Raw genomic sequence first — 16,923 nt, 5'->3', positions numbered from 1 at the left:
AAGGAAGTGGCTACCCACTCCAGTATTCTGCCCTAGAGAATTCCATGGACAGAGGAGCCTGGCGGGCTACAGTCCATGGGGTCGCAAAGAGTCGGACACGACAGAGTGAATTCCACTTTCACACTCTTATTTGCGAATGATATCTGCTTTTTCAAGATGAACATCAGGCATTTTTCCATAGAAATTCACGTGCTCCTCTGTTTTCCGTTGAAGAGCAGCCTCATTCTGTCATTCCTCAAGAGCACGTGCATATTTTAAATTTATGTATGTTAGAGGTCTAAGTGTGTAGGAAAATCCTCATTTGCATCAAGTTGGTTGAATCTGACTGTTGAGAAGATTCACTAATTAACCACCAGGGAAGGAGGGTGAGGCTGTTTATTGTCATCTTGTTGAATAACTAGGAGCCACTGCAGAGCAGAACTGGATTGGGAAGTGTGCTGGTCCAGAGTCCTGTTTCATAAATAACCCTGGAATAAAGTCGAATTGTGTTGTCAGTTAACTCAGATTTCCAGTGGGTCCCCTTACATATAACTGGAGAAATATGGGTGGCTGGTCCCATTGCCCGGGAAGCCTTCAGATCCTAGAGTAGAAATCCACACATCAACAAAGAGCCTCACTTCTGATGGACGATGTCTGATGAATGGTTCTGAGTTCAGGTAACTGTGGTGGCCTCAGCTCAAATCCCAAAGCTAAGAGTGCTCACAGTCTAGTCTCCAGGCAGATGGCTATGTTGTTATTGTTCAGTCGCTAAGTTGTGTCCAACTCTTTGCGACCCCATGAACTGCAGCACGCCAGGCTCCTCTGTCCTCCACTATCTCCCGGAGTTTGTTCACCCTCATGTCCATTGAGTTGGTGATGCCATCCAACCGTCTCATCCTGTGCCACCCCGTTCTCCTCCTGCCCTCAATCTTTCCCAGCATCACGATCTTTTCCAATGAATGGACTCTTTGCATCAGGTAGCCAAAGTATTGGAGCTTCAGCTTCAGCATCAGTCCTTCCAAGGAATATTCAGGACTGATTTCCTTTAGGATGGATGGGTTTGATCTCCATGCAGTCCAAGGGACTCTCAAGAGTCTTCTCCAGCACCACAGTTCAAAAGCATCAGTTCTTCAGCAAAGGCCCCTAAATCATGAACGTGCCCAGGACTCAAGCATCTCTGTAGCCCTCCTAGTGAGTGGGCTCAGTAAAAGGCAAAAGGACAGACACCAAACAGGCAGAGTCGTGCAGAGCGCATCCTTTGCCATTGATTGGATGTGTTCCTTAAATAGATTTTGATAGAATACATTTCTCATCTGATGGTAAGTAGCTTAGAGCCATCCATCCCAGAAAAGAAAATCAGCATACTCAAAATGTGTGCTAAATCCAAACAAAGGGTGGTAAATGATGAGAGAAGTATAACATTTCATGCAGCTATTAATACTCAGGCTAAAAACATTGATTTGCAGTCAGCGAGCATTTTAGGATTTGTCATTTCCAGAATATTGTGAGATTTAGTGCCCAGAGGAGGTTTGCTTTTTTGCAGAGCTTTAATTTTACGTGAAATTGTACAGACCTCATCACTAACTAAATACATCTTCTCAAATGTTGCAAAGGATCAAATACACTCTATGGCCATGTTATGACCAAAATTGAATCAGCAGCTGGGGTATGTCCTATTTTATAGCATTTAAAGAATCCTGTGGAATATTTGCTCCAAGTGCCTATCAAATAAAGTTCATCTAAAGGTCAATAATTCAGATGGAAACTACATAAATAATTTACATTAAAATGATTTGAGCAGTTAGAATACAAATAAGAAATACATTTTTTTTTTCTTTCCCAGTTCTCCTGTCTTCTGATTCTAAAGTAGGACACAGGGAATTTCAAATATGCCAGTGCTTTTGGCAATCTTAATTCACATCTGAAATTCTCACTTTTGTGACTCACCAAACGTTACATGGCAATCAGGTAGATGGATTTTATTCTCACATACCTCATTTTCTTCAGCACTCCCTCCCCACTGTTCGTGAAAGGTCATTTTAATCATGACTATGCTTGTGAAAGACAGAGAAGATTATTTGCAAGTGATTGAGATGAGGCGCCTACAGTCCTCGTCTCTGTTTAAAGATTCTGATTAGAGATTAGATACCGTTCTACACAGCAACTGAGAGCCCAGTGATTGCTATACCCCCTGCTCAAAGTTGTACTTCCTGATTGACTTTCATGCTCTGGTCATGTGGAATTTGCAGTGTTTCTAACTTGCTCTGTCCTTCCTCTCTTCCCTGTGCTCCACTGAGTGTGTCTCCTAAAACATCACTCCACGGCCCAGCCCCACCTGGGCTAACCCCACAGTGATGTGAATCCCATGAGACCGGTCCCATGTCTTCCCTACTCACCTGTGTCTGAGTCTCTCGCAGCTACCACCAGGCCCAGCCTGCAGGGCTCAATAAATAGGCCTGAAATAATTAACCAACTCAACCGTCCTTGCCCTCCTCTCCATTATTAATGTCTCCCTCTCTCCGAGAATCATTCCCAGCCATTCCTGCTATGTCACCCATTGTGCCCCATACTTCCAATGTATGGCCTTCTCAGCATAGTTGTTAAATTGTCTGGCTTCCCTGTTAGAACAGAAATTAAGTGGAGGTGGGATTCCTGGTGACCCATGGCTCATGGTAGACATTCAACAAAAAGTTGGATGGATGGATAGCTGAGTGTGTAGGGGAGGGATCAATGGATAGGTGGCTGGTGGGAGGTGGGATGGATGGATGGATGGAGATTTCAGAGGATGTGTGAGAGGTCACTGAGAACAAAATAGAAAAATAATAAGGCATATTCCCCTCTGCCTAGTCAGTAGAGCCAATAAGCAGATCCCTGTTTGAATCCAACAAACTGGCAGACTGCTAGAGCAGCAATAATCAAAAGGAAAGAAAAGGAGACACAAGTGTGTTGGGGTAGATCCATAGATGAGAAAAGAAAAAAAATTGTTTTTAAAATTTCTTTTCAAAATAGGGTGAGTGACTGAATCATGAAAGAACTTTTCAGGACAATGAAAAGGATCTCTATCTGGATGGAGCAGTGCAGCAACAGAAGCAGTAACAACAGCCCAGTAGTTGTAAAGCAAGTACATGCATTTGTCCAAAACTCATCAAGAACTGCAGACTTAAAATGGGTGTGTTTCGTTTTATGTAAAGCATGTCTCAAAGTTAATTTACTTTTTAAAAATTTTTAAATCTTAAGACAAAATCTTAAGGAAAAAATTTTTAAATCTTAAGACAACGGACAAAAGTTAGGGGAAGGCCTTAATGTTCACCATATCTTTGTCATTTTTCAAGTGTGTAATGCTTTGGTAACATACTCAGGGCTTCCCTGGTGGCTCAGTGGTAAAGAATCCGCCTGCCAATGCAAGAGACATGGGTTTGATCCCTGGGTCAGGAAGATCCCCTGGAGAAGGAAATGGCAACCCTCTCCAGTATTCTTGCCTAGGAAATCCCAAGGAGAGAGGATACTGGAGGATTACACCCCATGGGGTCACAAAGTTGGACAGAACTTAGCAATTAAACAACAACAGCAACATTCTTAAACACAGAACAAGGCAAAGCAGCTTCCCAAATTAGAGTATGTGCATTCTGATTAAGCTTTCCTAGAAGAACTTGATATGTCCACGACAATCTGTTAACTTTAAAAATCAACTTGGGTCATATTTCTTAAAGTTTAATAAATGACTAATTTTTCATCTGTTCAGAACCAACCAATTGCTTCTTCAAGAATATAAGCATCCACAAGTAACCAGTGGTATACGAAATTCATTTTAGCAGGTCTCTAATTCATGTATGGATGTGAGAGTTGGACTGTGAAGAAAGCTGAGTGCCGAAGAATTGATGCTTTTGAACTGTGGTGTTGGAGAAAACTCTTGAGAGTCCCTTAGACTGCAAGGAGATCCAACCAGTCCATTCTAAAGGAGATCAGTCCTGGGTGTTCATTGGAAGGACTGATGCTAAAGCTGAAACTCCAATACTTTGGCCACTTCATGAGAAGAGTTGACTCACTGGAAAAGACCCTGATGCTGGGAGGGATTGGGGGCAGGAGGAGAAGGGGACGACAGAGGATGAGATGGCTGGATGGCATCACCGACTCGATGGACATGAGTTTGAATGAACTCTGGAGTTGGTGATGGACAGGGAGGCCTGGCGTCCTGCATTCATGGGGTCGCAAAGAGTTGGACACGACTGAGCGACTGAACTGAACTGAACTGAATGTCAGTGTACAGTCTCATCAGGCCTCAGGTAGGAGTGACATACTGGACCAGGAAAATACTTCCACAATGATGCATCTGAAAATAATGAGCTATTAGAAAAAGAAGCAAAGTAGCAACAACAAAAACGAAACCCAGTATGTTTCTGCAAGGTCAACTTTCTTTCTGAAGCTTCTAAAACATTTCTCCTGCAAATTATACAAAATGTGCATCATTCTTCTTCTTATAAAAACAGTTAAGCACCACGAGACTTCCTTGGTGGTCCAGTGGCTAAGACTCTGCACTTCCTATGCCTGGGTTCGATCCCTGATCAGGGTATTAGACCCCACAAGCTGCAACTAAGAGTTTGCATGCAGTCAAATTCACAAAAATAAATACTACAAAACAAAGAAAAAAATACTTGGTGAACTTGAGAAGCCCATTTGTCATTAACAAAATTTTAAGCACTGTGAGTATTAGAGAAATAACTTTAAAAAGCTATAGAAGATCCTCAACAACCATTACAAGTAGTGGCTTTTGTCATATTATGCAGTTTTATTATAGGATAAGTTGCCAAACAACTCCTCTTAACTGTGTTAACTTGAAGGTGTGCTTCAACTAATGAGGCAAATTAGTCCAAATGCCAAAACACTTCTCTTAACTGTGTTAACTTGAAAGTGTGCTTCAACTAATGAGGCAAAATTAGTCCCAGCTTCAGTTTTTTGTCCTTCTAGCAGCTCTTTGGTGGCAGAGGTACTAACAAGTAGGTGCATACGTGCTGTCTGTAGCAGAAAGCCCACACGCCTACGTGCAGCTAACTTGCTTCAGTCGTGTTCAACTCTTTGTTACCCCATGGACTGTAGCCCACCAGGCTCCTTTGTCCATGGGGATTCTCCAGGCAAGAATACTGGAGTGGGTTGCCATGCCCTCCTCCAGGGGATCTTCCCAACCCAGGAATCTAACCAGTGTCTCTTATGTCTCCTGCATTGGCAGGCAGGTTCTTCAGCACTGGGGCCATTTGGGAAACCCAGCAGAATACATACAGTCCTGCCAAATCCAGGAGATAGATAGAGAGGAAGCAAAAGTCGCTCAGTCGTCTCCAACTCTTTGCGACCCCACGGACTATACAGTCCATGGAATTCTCCAGGCCAAAATACTGGAGTGGGTAGCCATTCCCTTCTCCAGGGGATCTTCCCAACCCAGGAATCAAACCCAGATATCCAGCATTTCAGGCAGATTCTTTACCAGCTGAGCCACCAGGGAAACCAAAGAATACTGGAGTGGGTAGCCCATCCCTTCTCCAGAGGATCTTTCCGACGCAGGAATCAAACCGGGGTCTCCTGCATTGCAGGCGGATTCCTTGCCAGCTGAGCCACCAGGGACAGACAGGAAAGGGGTCTTAAAAGCCACCCCAAGATGTGGTGTATTTTCATTTGGATCTGACTGCCCATCTACTGTCTCCCTAACTCTAACTGGGCAGCATCTAGACCCTAAGTGGCTTCAGCTTCCAGTCAGTTACTTCAAGTTCTCTCTGCTGAATTTCATAAATGATTTGCCTTTCAGTTTTGTTGAGACCTGATTCCAGATTCTTGATGGATTTAACCCTCATACTGTTTGTGGCCTCACCAAAGCGGATGTCACATGTTCCCCGAAGTTATGCAATATAACTTCACTGAGTCTAGTGTCATAACCTATTGAGAAGTTATCCTTTGCATGGATGTTTTTTCCTTGTTTTTTTAAACCCCTGTAGGCTTATTAGGAAAACTATGGGAAGAATTTCCCCTTCCAAAGTGTTGAACCAGGATAATGTGCTCCTAACCCTGGGCTCCATGAGCCCCTAGATGATGTCAACAGGATCTCCTGGGGTCCTGGGGTCTGGAGATCCCGTCTCTGAAAGATCAAGGGCTTCCTGGTGGTCAAGCTTCCAGTGTCTGAGAAAAGAGCCAGAGTGAAGAGTCTGTGCTCAGAGCTGGGAGGGGGCACAACTGGTTGGAGTTGGGGTGGGAGAAACAGAAGGGGCTACAAAAGGAGAGAGCTGACACTGGAAGAGCTTGGCTCATCCTGGTGAGGGTTTTAGCTCCAAGTGTGAAGCTAAACTTGGCAAGACTGGGAGTCAATGACGGCTCCCACTTTAGGAGCCTCTTCTTTACCTGGGCTGTGCACGCCCAGGAGCAAGGGCAGGGGTCGCCCCTGCAGAGAAAGGACTAGACTCTCCCATGGCACAGCGGGCAGGGGTAGGGATGGGGTAGGTGTAGGCAGAGCCTCAGGTTTCCTGTGTTCACCCAAAGAGCCCCCAGCACTGACCTCCACTGATGTGCCAGCCAACCTCTGAAGGCAACGTCCTGAGTGAGTTTCCTTTTACCCTGTTCTTGGGGTGTCTGGGGTTTTTTCCATTATTTTCAGTCATTCAGTTGTGTCCGACTCTTTGCAACCCCATGGACTGCAGCATGCCAGGTTTCCCTGTCCATCACCAACTCCCGGAGTTTACTCAAACTCATGTCCATTGAGTTGGTGATGCCATCCAACAATGTGCCCCAATCCAGAGTTTCACTTTATTTTTTTCTCTTAATTTCCACACAGAACCCTTAGACCTGTCCCTCCTCCCGTGTTCCTTATCTCCCGGGCCCAGAGCACAACCCGCCTCTCTGCGCAGAGAGCCGGGAGGTGGCACTCAGCGAGATGCGGTGGGCTTGGGTGGCTGACACCCCCGACTTCTGGAGCTGCCCTCCAGCCAAGGCCAGCAGCGCCCCCTGCTGCCCGTATTGAGCTGTACACACTCCGGGAGTAGGGAGCAGAGAGACCACAACCAGTGCGGACAGGAAATGATGAGGTCTGACGAGGAGAGGAGCGGAGGCAGAGAAGGAACCCAGGCAGGCAGGGTGCCCAGCGAGAGGCCACCCCTGCTCTGATGAGACATCTGCATTGTCCCCAGTCGTGAAGAGAGTTCCCAGAGCTTAGCAGAAGTTGGCTTAAAACGCAGCATTCAGAAAACTAAGATCATGGCATCCGGTCCCATCACTTCATGGCAAATAGATGGGGAAACAGTGGAAACAGCGAGAGACTTTATTCTGGGGCTCCAAAATCACTGCAGATGGTGACTGCAGCCATGAAATTAAAAGACACTTGCTCCTTGGAAGAAAAGTTATGACCAACCTAGACAGCATATTAAAAAGCAGAGACATTACTTTGCCAACAAAGGTCCGTCTAGGACCTTCAAGGATGTGGCTTTTCCAGTGGTCATGTATGGATATGAGAGTTGGACTATAAGGAAAGCTGAGCGCCGAAGAATTGATGCTTTTGAACTGTGGTGTTGGTGAAGACTCTTGAGAGTCCCTTGGACTGCAAGGAGATCCAACCAGTCCGTCCTAAAGGAAATAAGTCCTGAATATTCATTGGAAGGACTGATGCTCAAGCTGAAACTCCAATACTTTGGCCACATGATGCAAAGAACCTACTCATATGAAAAGACCCTGATGCTGGGAAAGACTGAAGGCGGGAGGAGAAGGGAACGACAGAAGATGAGATGGTTGGATGGCATCACCGACTCAATGGACATGGGTTTGGGTGGACTCTGGGGGTTGGTGATGGACAGGGAGGCCTGGCGTGCTGCAGTCCATGGAGTCGCAAAGAGTCGGACACAACTAAGCGACTGAACTGAACTGACAAGGAGGAGAGGAGGGGAGGAGAGAAGGAACCCGGGCAGGCAGGTGGCCTCATCAGAGAGGCCACCTCTGCTCTGATGAGACATTGCTTTGTCCCAGTCATGAAGAGAGTTCCTGGAGCTTAGCAGAAGTCCGGCAGAGACTGTGCCTCCTGGGTTTAGAAAGAATGGAATCGGTGAGAATGCAGCTATGAATCTGGGTGGAGGGGTTGTGGTTGGCAGACTGGCCAAATCGGCCCGCAGGAGTCCAAGCCCATCCCCCACCCCCACCCCAGGGGAACAACCCCCTCCCCATGAGTCTGGGCAAGACCTGTGACATTATAAATGTCCTCCAATTGGTGAATATCCACAATTAAAATTATGTGCCCATGAATTAGTATCAGTACTTGACAATATCTATCTATGTGAAAGGGCATTTTTAAAGATGAAATTGGTAAAATCTCAGTACAAATCAGCATTAACAGATGAACATTTGCAACTGATTTTTATTGTAGGGTATACTAACTTTGAATTCCACTTAAGTGAAATGTTATCCCTCCTTCAAAAGGAGAGAATTCCATTGGCAGACCTCTATTACAAAAAATATACTCAGTAGTTTCTGAATTTTGTAAAAAGTGTGTAAATTTGTTTTTTCCTTTTGTTATATTACTGCCTCCACAACGTTCTTATTTTTGCCTGTGCATTTACAGGGCCCAAAATATTTACTATGATGGCCATCACCCCCATGATGATAATCACTTGTTATGGCAAAAGGGATTTCGCAGCTAGAACTCAGTACCCAACTCAGTTGACTTTGAGTTAATCCAAAGGAAGATTCTCCTCCCAGGTGGGTCTGGCCTAATCGGGCGAGTCCTGAAAGGCATCGAGAGCCTCAGCTGGGCTCTTCTACTGGCCAGGAAGATGCAAGGTGTGAGAGGAGGGCCATGTGCCAGGCACCTGGGGACAGCTTCTAGAAGCTGAGAGCAGTCCCTGACCAACAACAGCCAGCTGGAAAGGGGATGTCAGTTCTACAGCTGCGAGGAGATGACTTCTGCCAACAACTGCATGAGTTTGGAGGAGGACTCTTGAGCCTCAGGTGAGACGGCAGCCGTGGCTAACACCTTCACGCCAAGGGGGTCTCACCTGGGGAGAGGCCCTGAGCAGAGGTCCCAGCTGTTACAGTCCTGGATCCTGATCCACTGAAACCATAAGGTGATGAATGTGTTGTCTAAAACGTCCATGCTGGTAGCAATGCATTGTGCAGTGATAGAAGGCTAATACAGAGGTGTAGGATGTAACCTCAGAGATGAGGTGTGATGTCTCCATTTGGCTAGATGCACAGCGCCACACGGCATGTTCAAGGCCGGCATCTCTGGGGGAGACCTGTGAGCTGGAAGCCGCTATGGACCTGAACTCTCCCCAGACCATCCCCTCACTGAATGCAGCAGCCCATGTTGACTTCAACACTGACTTCTTGTCTCCTTTATAATGATGCATTTGTAAATATATTGTAATAGTTACATTAAGCACTTTTCTAAGCAATTTTGCAAAAAAAATTTTTTCCCCAAGAATACAATATTCTCAGTACAAAGCATTGTTATAAACTGTGCCAAATAATGCTACTATGATCTTAAGAATCAAGCTTCCCATGATTATCAGAACCAGTGGAAGGGTAAAAGCCCAGAGAAGGCCACACACAGGCCGTTGCACTATTATCATGTTTCACTCAAGGCTCATTCAGCAGGGATTTATCCAGCACCCAGATATTCCAGGCGCTGGAGATGAGGTGATAGAGACCAAACACAGAGCCCACTCTCACAGAACTTGGTAAGAGGAACTAGACAATAAATGTATAAATAAATTAATTAAATAACCAGATAGGAGAGATGCCTGGAAGATAAACATGATATTTTTGTTCTCTATGGCAGCTGGTAACAAATTACCACGAATGCAGTCTGGTGGCTCATTGGTAAAGAATCCACCTGCAATGCAGGAGATGCGGGCTTGATCCCTGGTTTGGGAATATCTCCTGGAGAAGGAAATGACAACCCACTCTAGTATTCTTGCCTGAAAAATCCCATGGATAGAGGAGCTTGGAGGTGTTCAGTCCAAAGGATTGCAAAGAGTAGGACATGACTGAGTAACTGAGCATGTAGTCCCTTGACACCACACCAACTTATTATCTTACAGCTCTAGAGATCAGATTTCTAAAATCAAGGTGTCCCAGGACTACATTGTTTCTGGAAGTTCAAGAGGAGAATCCTCGCCTTCTTCAGCTTCCAGAGGCCAACAGCATTCATTGGCTCATGACCCCTTCTTTGTGTCACTCTCAGTTCAGTTCAGGCACTCAGTCGTGTCCGACTCCTTGCAACCCCAAGGACTGCAGCACGCCAGGCTTCCCTGTCCATCACCAACTCCTGGAGCTTACTCAAACTCATGTCCATAGAGTTGGTGGTGCCATCCAACCATGTCACCCTCTGTCATCCCCTTCTCCTCCCGCCTTCAATCTTTTCCAGCATCAGGGTCTTTTCAAATGAGTCAGTTCTTCGCATCAGGTGGCCAAAGGATTGGCCAAAGGCTTTAGCATCAGCTTTAGCATCAGCCCTTCCAAAGAATATAAAGGACTGATTTCCTTTAGGATAGACTGGTTGGATCTCCTTGAAGTCCAAGGGACTCTCAAGAGTCTTCACCAACACCACAGTTCAAAAGCATCAATTCTTCAGCACTCAGCTTTCTTTATTGTCCAACTCTCACATCCATACATGACTCCTGGAAAAACCATAGCTTTAACTAGACAGACCTTTGTCAGCAAAGTAATGTCTCTGCTTTTTAACATGCTATCTAGGTTGGTCATAACTTTTCTTCCAAGGAGCAAGCATCTTTTAATTTCATGGCTATAGTCACTATCTGTAGTGATTTTGGAGTCCAAGAAAATAAATCTGTCACTGTTTCCATTGTTTCTTTTTCTATTTGCCATGAAGTGATGGGACCGGATGCCATGATCTTCGTTTTCTGAATGTTGAGTTTTAAGCCAACTTTTTCACTCTCCTCTTTCACTTTCATCAAGAGGCTCTTTAGTTCTTTGCTTTCTGCCATAAGGTTGGTGTCATCTACGTATCTGAGGTTATCGATATTTCTCCCAGAAATCTTGATTCCAGCTTGTGCTCATTCAGTGCTTCATTTCCCATGATGTACTTTGCATATAAGTTAAATAAGCAGTGTGACAATATATAGTGACAATAATATGTGTTACTCTAGCCCTTTGCTTTTATCATCTGTTTTAACCACCTCCCCGTCACACCATTCACGAAGGAGAGATTCCTGCCCCAGGGTTATGGCGATGGATAAACACACCACACCCAACATAGGACAGATGAGATGAAAAGAGGTTTATCAATCACAAAAATTCACAGCCCAGGCTTCCCTGGTGGCTCAGATGGTCAAGAATCTGCCTGCAATGCAGGAGACCCAGGTTCAATCCCTGGGTTGGGAAGATCTCCGGGCAGAGGGCATGGCAACCCACTCCAGTATTCTTGCCTGGAGAATCCCTAGGACAGAAGAGCCGGGAGGCTATAGTCCATAGGGTCGAAAAGAGTTGGACATGACTGAGTGATTGACACACACTACACTCACGGCCCAGGAGAGGGGATCACTGCTTACTAGGCAAGAGCACGTGGGGATCACACAGAACAGGATGAAAAAGCTGGGCTGTGGGATGCAGGCTCTGTAGTGACATGAGAGTGCAGTGGCCCCTGGTTCCCATGGGAAGATGTAATGGCCTTGTTTGGTACTTCTACCAGCCTGGAGGGCAATGAAGCCCACTGCTCAGGGGGTAAGCAGAAACTGAGCCCTGTCTGTTTGATGAGGGACTGGTGTTTAGTTGGGGGACTTTAGCCACAGGAGCAGAGTGGGGAGGGGAATTTGCATTTGGGTCATAAGAGGGCTTCTAGTTTCATCAGATGGCAAGATCACATAATCGCGAGTCTCATTTTATGTCTTACACCACATGGTCACATCTGGTACTCTCAGCAAGAAGTGGTCAAGTCAAGATTTCAACCCATATTAACCTGCCTCCAGAGCTGCAGTTCTAACCATCTCACTGCACTTCCCTCCTCCACAGTGAGCCACGGCAGCCGGTGTGCAAAGCCGGCCCCCAAGGAGCCACAGCTGCCAGCATCCGTGTTCTGGCGATGTCCTCTCGCACACTGAGTCTGCACTGGCCCCCAAGACTTGGTTTAACCAACAGAACATGGGGGGAGTGACCCTCTGCCCATTCTGACCCTCAGAAGGCCTGGCAGCCTCTGTTTCTGCCCTCTTGGCAGCCAGCTGTTGGGTAAGAGACAGCAAATACCAAGAGAGGAGCTGGCAGGCACAGAGCCTCGGGGCAGGGGAGACCCCTAGGACAAATGCGAGCCACCTGGCTACACTCTGGCACAACGGGGCTCCACACAGTGGAACGCTACATGCAATGCAGGCTGAAGGTGGTGCAGAGGCAGGAGTGCCAGCTGTGGGCAGGGAGGGAGGTGAGGATGGGCGTGTTATGTACTGTGCTCTAAGATTCTTTGGAAGTCTTTGAAAGATCACTGCAGGTCCTTATGAAAACAAGTTTCTTATTCCATCATTCTTGTTTTTTTTTTTTCTTTTTAATTTTTACCCATTTTAAACATTTATTTATTTGGCCACGCTGGGTCTTAGTTGCAGCATGCGAGATCTCCAGTCTTCATTGAGGCACGTGGGATCTAGTTTCCTGATAAGGGATTGAACCTGGGCCCCCTGCACTGGGAGTGCAGAGTCCCAGCCACTGGACCACCAGGGAAGTCCCTTATTCCATCAGTCTTGAAAGACCCTTTACACCGTTTCATAAGGGTTGGCTGTGAGGAACTGGAACAGACAGCAGGCCAGCAGCATGCCAATCCGCTGAAGGAATGTGATTCCAAAAGTCACTTCAGCGATGATTCCCATCTTGGTCTACAGGAAACTGGTCACCCAATCATAACAACCGTCTGGTTCACGTTAGTGGCAGCCATGGTGAGGTTGTGTAGATGCTGGGGATTATAATCAATTTTGTTCATACAGCAGTTCATAGGGCTCCCCTGGTGGCTCAGACAGTAAAGAATCTGCCTGCAGTGTAGAAGAACCGGGTTCGAGCTCTGGGTCAGGAAGATCCCCTGGAGAAGGAAATGGAAACCCACTCCAGTGTTCTTACCTGGAGAAACTCATGGATAGAGAAGCCCGGCAGGCCACAGCCCTTGGGTTCACAAAGAGTCAGACACGACTGAGCAACTAACAGTTACTTTTTACTTGTTCATGCAGCAACTCAAGGCGATGCCATGGTCCAGGAAGTGGAGGCTGGAGCTTCGGTTGGTGTAGTTCTGCACGGCCACAGCATCTCAGCTGTTAACAGGGAAAGGAAAAGAATTAAGTGCAGCAGATCAAAGGCTTTGTGGTCCTGCATTCCTTTTTCTTGGACTCTAAATGGAGGCAGGTCCCGCAAACACAATTGAGAAAGCCATGTTGGGGGGTAGAACCTAATGAATATGAACATTTCACACAGGTGTTTTCTCAATGCAGCCTGTGTGCCAACATGGAAACACAGGCCTGGCTTTCCCCAGCTGTATCCAAGAGAGGCCAGTTCCCATCTCCTCACCCCGTGGCTGTGTTCATATTATTATCTGCCCGATCGATCCAACCAGCAGAGTTAAGCTAAAGCAAGAAATCACTGAGTGATGAGAAAACATGATTAGTCTAGATGCTCAGCAGTTTTCTGAAAGGTTTTCCCCTTGGGATCTATAGAGCCAACCATGAAGAGTTGGGACAGAAGGGATGTCCCTGCATCTTTGATCCTGACCTGCAATATGGAACCACTGTTCAGTTGATTGGTCACATCCAATTCTGTGACCCTATGGACTGCAGCATGCCAGGCTCCCCTGTCCTTCACCGTCTCCCAGAGTTTGCCCAAATTCATGTCCATTGTGTTGGTGAACCATTGCAACCATATAATTCTGAACCTAAAATAGTGATTCATTCCTGAGGAATTCTCTGTAGCACCTGAAAACAAAATAATCTCCAAGCATAAGGCATCTTACATACAATCATTCTACAATTCAACTGACAAAGAGTATATGTTGAAATGACTTCTAAACAATGTTCCATTAAAAAATTACTCCCATTAAAAACTTTTTTTCTTTCCCCTAGAAACTTCTGTCTTGTCTCATGAAGCTCAAGAAACGGGAATTTCTACCAACTTGGAGGTGGAAACTGGGTGTGGAAATGACTAGGAGACACCCCAAGCCGGGGCCTTTGCAGGGGTGTAGTCTGGCCTCTTTTAAGCTGGAGTAACCAGTGCGAGTGTTTGCATGCACTGGACTTTTTATCAGAACAGAGGGGAGATGAAGAATCTGTATGGTGATGCTGAGTAGTACTCAGGACACATCAGCAAAATGAGTACAAGGAAACCAGTCCACTCCCAGCTCCTAGGAGTTGCGGTGTAGATTAGAGGACAGGTTTGCATCCTCACATGTCAACTGGTCCTGCTTGAATCTCTAAGACCCCGGAGAGGTCAACCCCCAGCTCCATAACTTAGGAAACCCTGAGCCTTACATGATGCCTGCGGCTTCCAGTCTTACTCTCTCCACATCCACCTCTGCCTCTCTTTGGATCCACACCTCCTAGGTCACAAAGTGTGCCTCAGTCATCAGCTGCCCAAAGAAACCAAAAGGGCGGAAAGAAGGTCTTTGATTTTGTTTTGCTTGTTTGTTTTAAATGTGTTTGCTATCAGTCACTCAGTCGCGTCTGACTTTTGTGACGTCATGGACGGTCGCCCACCAAGCTCCTCTGTCCATGGGATTTCCCAGGCAAGAATCCTGGAGTGGGTTGACATTTCCTCCTCCAGATCTTCGTGGCTCAGGAATCGAACCCACATCTCCTGCATTGGCAGGCGGATTCTTTACCACCTGAGACATTTTTCTACCACCTGAGACACAGGGAAGCCCTTTTATGAGATATACAGATGTACAATTCACCCATTTAATGGGTACAGTTCGGTGGCTCTTGGCATATCACCACAGTCAATTTTAGAGCATTTTCATCACTTCAAAAAGAAATCCCAAGCCCTTTAATATCACCTCCCTTATCTCATCCTTCCCCTGCCCTGCCCCCTGCCCAGCCCAAGCAAGCAGGGATCTACTTTCTGTTTGTACAGATTTCCCTATGCAGGAGCTTCACAGGGACAGAATCATATATGTGGTCCTTTCTGACCAGCTTCTTTCACACAGTGTAATATTTATGAGTCTCCCACGTTGTAATACGTATCAGCACTCTGTTCCTTTTTATGGCCAACGACTATTTCATTGTGTGCATATATAGCATTCTGTGCATCCGTTCATTGGCTAATGGACATTTGGGCTATTTTCCTGCTCTTATGAATAGTGTTGCTGCTACTGAAAGAGTCTGTGTGTGGGGGTCCTGCTGCTCGCTACTCAAAAGCCCATAAACAGGCCAGGTTGGTGAAAGGAAAAGTTTGCTTTATTTCCAGTGCCAGCAACTGGGGTCAGGAGACAGTGGCAGACATCTGTTCAAAGGCCCACTCCCCCATCCTGAGAAGCAGGAAGCGAGAGCTCTTATAGACAGAGGGGGCAGGGGGCTACGTGCAGAAACACACAGTCGTCTCTAGCAGTCACCTTTAAATCGGTCACCAGTGGTCTCACCAGCATCAGCTCGTTTCAGGTGCAGTTAATCTTCAGTTCCAGGGTGCACTTGTCCCCATTTCTTTACGATGCGATCAGTTCCTAGAATCGCGGCAGCTCGTCTCCTGGGTACCGTCTGGTCATGTAGTTAGCTTCCCCACCTGGTGTTTTGGTGTCTATAATACAGCTCCCAGGATGTGGCACAGAATATTATCTACAGCCCTTGAGAGGGAACTAAAGGTCCTTGACTGCGCTTAATGACTACATTGTTATCATTTAGTTTCCTTTGACTGCTTCCGTTGTTTCCATGTTTCTCACTTCTCTGATTAAACTTACTCCTTGACTAAGGTTTTCCACAGGCAAAAGGCAGGCAAAGGATGTGGTTGGGGGAGAGGGGCAAGGACCATATGGTCCTGCTCTGTTTCATTGCTGTGAACATGGTAGCAGTTTTACACAGACAAAGTGAAAACGTGCAGTAAAACGTTCAGTTTTACGTGGACAAAGTTTTTATTTTTCTTGGAAAGATACCAAGCCTAGAATGGCCAGGTCATATGGTCACTCCATGTTTAATCATTGAAGAGCTGCCTTTCTGTGTTCCAGAGCAGCTGAACCATTCTACACACCCACCAGGAGCATGTGAACGTTCCAGAGTCTGCAAGTCCTTGCCAAAACGCATTGTTTATTGTTACCTAACTCTTTCCTTCTGGTCATCCTGGCAGGTACGAAGTGGCATCTCATCGTGGCATGTTTGCCTGTCCCTGATGGCCAGTGGTGCTGAGCATCTTCTCCTGTACTTAATTGGCCATACATTTTGACTCGAGAGGAGGTGGGAGGGCCTCATCTTCCACCTCACTCTCCCTGCCCCCTTCCTCAGCCTGTATCCTCCTGAATCCCACTCACCCTAAATGCTCACCTAGGTCCAGACTACATGGAGTGACATCCTCTTCCTCTGAAAGCCCCTTTCCAGTCAACACAAGGGCCAGGACTCAGAGCCTGCCACAGTGGGCTCTCCTGACAAAGGGAGGACTCCTGACATCCGTGGCTTAGATGAACATCCCTCCGTTTTCTTGTATCTGTGTAACTAGACTATGGGAGGGAGATCACTAGGAGATAACTCTTAGTATTGACATGGGCTCAAATGTGTGCATGTATAAAGTTGGAATGTGACTAGTTCACAAGGAGAGGAGCTATTCCAAAATGTCAGAAGGAAGAAAAGAGTTTGGTGGCATATGTTGAAATGTTAGACCCTCAAAGAACTTGCTTTTCCTAAGTATGTACTTCCCTTAGAGTAAAGCAGGTGGTTTTTCTAAAGAAGGAGATTTTGGAAGACAAGAACTCACCCCTGCCTGATGGTGGCCATGGTGAGATTTGTGTGGAAAGCTCAGAAA

The sequence above is a fragment of the Bos grunniens genome, chromosome 1, assembly GCF_055505025.1.
Source record: "Bos grunniens cultivar Pamir isolate PY7600 chromosome 1, Bosgru_T2T1.0, whole genome shotgun sequence".
Classification (NCBI taxonomy): domain Eukaryota; kingdom Metazoa; phylum Chordata; class Mammalia; order Artiodactyla; family Bovidae; genus Bos; species Bos grunniens.
This window is presented reverse-complemented; position numbering follows the sequence as displayed.